The sequence below is a fragment of the Arachis stenosperma genome, chromosome 1 (genome assembly GCF_014773155.1).
Source record: "Arachis stenosperma cultivar V10309 chromosome 1, arast.V10309.gnm1.PFL2, whole genome shotgun sequence".
Lineage (NCBI taxonomy): Eukaryota > Viridiplantae > Streptophyta > Magnoliopsida > Fabales > Fabaceae > Arachis > Arachis stenosperma.
Window position 1 is genome coordinate 117,331,185 of NC_080377.1, and position 3,730 is coordinate 117,334,914.

The window sequence follows — 3,730 nt, forward strand, 5'->3', positions numbered from 1 at the left end:
TCCTGCAGCCAATTCTCTCAGTCTTTATGGCATGTTAGATTAGGACATCCATCTCATGATAGGCTTGTTGCATTGCAAAAGAATTTTGAGTTTATTGATTGTGCAAAACATACAGAACCGTGTCATTCTTGCCATCTTGGCAAACAAAAGCGATTACCTTTTTTTGTTAGTTCTAGTACTACAGCTAATGTACTTGACCTCATTCATGTTGATATTTGGGGACCTATTTCTGTTCCCTCTTTTACTGGGAAGCGTTATTTTCTCACTATAGTAGATGATTGTTCTCGATTTACTTGGATTTTATTCATGAAAACTAAAGCTGAGGCTTCTTCATTGGTTAAAGATTTTGTCATTTTTGCTAAAACCCAATTTAATGCAGTGGTTAAAACAATTCGCACAGATAATGGGCCTGAGTTTTTAATGCCTACTTTCTACAGCTCTAATGGCATATCTCACCAAAGAACTTGTGTGGAAACTCCACAGCAGAATGGCATTGTTGAGCGCAAGCATCAACACATTCTTGCTATGGCTAGAACTCTCTTGTTTCATGCTCATTTGCCAAAATCTTTTTGGAATTACAGTGTTGGACATGCGGTCTATTTAATTAATCGACTGCCAACACCCTTTTTGCAAAACAAGTCTCCGTATCAAGTTCTTTATAAGACTTTGCCAAATTTTTCCCTTCTCAGAGTCTTTGGTTGTTTAGCATATGCTGGCAGCCTTGCACGACAACGAGGCAAGCTGGATCCAAGAGCAAGAAAGTGTTTACACCTTGGATTCAGGGAGGGCACAAAGGGATACCTGCTCTTTGATTTGCAAACTCGAGAGATTTTCTTATCTCGGGATGTCCAATTTTATGAAAATTATTTTCCTTACTGTCACTCCAATAATGCCAGCAATGATAATTTTTCAGCTTCCTCTCATTCATCTCATGTTGCATCTCATCCCTTTGATTATGAATTTTTGGAAAGGAGTCAGATACAAGTTTTAAACACTGATGATGCAGCCACTCAACCAAGCTTGCATCACCCAAATCTCAGCCAGCAGGAAGATAATGCTTCCTCTGAATTAAATGAAACTGATGAAATTCTCCCTTATCCTGAAATTCATGATCATTTGGAAACCACATCTGCATCACATGAAGAATTTTCAACTCATAATTCTGCTGCTCTGCCTGAATCCTCCATTATGCCTGAAGTTGCTGATGTAAGGAGATCAACTAGGCAAACTAAACCACCTGCATACTTGCAGGACTATGAGTGTCAAACCATCAACACTGTTTCACCCTCATCACAGCTTACTGCTCAAAGGTATCCTCTCTCTAATGTCTTGTCTTATACTAGGCTTTCCCCCATGCATTTTGCATTTTCTGTTGCTATTCAAAATTTAGAGCCTAAAACTTATGAGGATGCAATCACTCAAACTTGTTGGCAAGAGGCAATAAGAGCTGAACTGACTGCCTTGGAAGAAAACAAAACATGGAAGCTAACTTCTTTGCCAATTGGAAAGAGAGCAATTGGATGTAAATGGGTCTTTCGTACCAAATACCACCCAAATGGTACAGTGGAGAGGCATAAGGCAAGACTTGTTGCCAAAGGATTCACACAAGTGGCTGGTGTTGACTATCGAGATACCTTCAGTCCTGTCGTAAAGCTAGGGACTTTGAGAGTGGTACTTGCTGTTGCAGCAGTAAAAGGGTGGCACCTTAAACAAATTGATGTCAACACCGCATTTTTACATGGTGAACTTGATGAGGAGGTCTATATGAAGGTGCCTCCAGGTTTGGAAGCTTCGCCTGGTCAAGTTTGCAAGCTTGAAAAGTCCTTGTATGGATTGAAACAAGCGAGTAGGCAGTGGAATTGCAAGCTCAAATCTGTTTTACTCGAGTTAAAATTCACTCAATGTAAATCAGATTACAGCCTCTTCACCAAGACTACTTCACTTGGATTCACAGCAATTCTCGTGTATGTCGATGATTTAGTATTGGCAGGTGATGATCTAAATGAAATTAACTCAGTTAAAGATGTTCTTCATGAGAGATTTCGGATAAAAGACATGGGAGACTCGAAATACTTCCTTGGTCTAGAAGTGGCAAGATCTAAGACAGGAATTGCTTTGTACCAGAGAAAATATGTTCTTGATTTACTCAAGGAAACAGGATTTGAAGGGTGCAAACCTGCCACCACTCCCATCGATTATGGAGCAAAGCTTAGTAAAACTGCTGGAAAATTGCTCACTGATTCTAGTCAATATAGAAGAATTGTGGGCAAGCTCTTATATCTAGCAAATACTAGGCCTGATATAAGCTATGCCATTGGGAAGCTAAGCCAGTTTTTGGACTGCGCCACTACTAAGCATTTGAAGGCGGCACATAGAGTGCTACGTTATGTAAAAGGTTCCCCTGCTGCAGGCCTCTTCTTCTCTGCAGCATCTGATTTGCAACTTACTGGTTTCTCTGACTTTGACTGGGCTGGTTGTGTTGACTCTCGAAGATCCATCTCGGCATATTGTTTTTATTTGGGACCATCATTGGTTACTTGGAAGAGTAAGAAACAGCTTACAGTTGCAGCCTCCTCCTCAGAAGCAGAGTATAGAGCTTTAGCTCTGGCCACCAGAGAAGCCCAATGGCTGAGCTATGTTCTTCAAGATCTTGGTGTTCCAATCACAAAGCCTATTAATTTATACTGTGATAGCAATTCAGCTATTTACATTGCAACTAATCCTGTGTTTCATGAACGTACCAAGCATATCGAAGCTGATTGCCATATCGTCCGTGACAAATTGCAAGAAAAGTTGATTCATCTTCTTCCCATTTCCACCAACAATCAAGCTGCCGATATTCTCACTAAACCTCTTGCTCCTGGGCCTTTCAATGCAGGTTATTCTAAGCTTGGATTGTTGGATCTCTTTTCTCCCAATGCTCCAAGCTTACGGGAGGGTGTTACTTGATATTTATTCTATTAGTTAGAATTTGTTAATTTTAGCTATTATTTCTCTTTGTATAGAAAATTGTTAGTAGTAGGTTTGATTGCACATGTTGAGCTGTATAGTTAGTTAGAGCAGCTATAGCATTCTGTTAGAAGTAGTATTTGTATAAATAGCAAATTATAGCTTTGTATTCTTTGAGTCTCATCATTATAAAAGTTCAATTCTCAATTCCTTCTTGGCTTCTCTGTTCTTGTTCTTCTCCATGCTCACATGTAAATTTAACACCTGTAAAAATCAACATATATTTTGTTATTTGAATAATTAGTTTACCGTCTATCTAAATAAATATTAAAATTTAAATTATGTATTGTGCATGTAATAAATTTTTAGTCTAATAGGTAGAAAAGAGAATAAAAATTTAAATATAATTAACCTTATGTAAAATTAATACTTAAAAACTATTAGATAATAATTTAATTAAATTATTTAATGATGAACAACTACTATTAATTTCACATAAAGAAAAGAATTCAATACTTAAATAAATAAAGCTATGTAATGTTATGTTTAGGTGCTAGTGAGTTTGATGAAAAATTTGATATACAATTTTCTCCCTTAAAAATATTTTTTAGCCCAATACAATTTATATCTCTATTAAAGTTATAAGGTAAAAACTCAAGTTCGTTAATTTTACGTAAAATTTATAGTTAAAAATTGTTAAATAATTTAATAAATTTAATTAAATTATTATCTAACTACTATTAACTATCAATCTTACGTGAAGTTAATTGCATCTAAATCT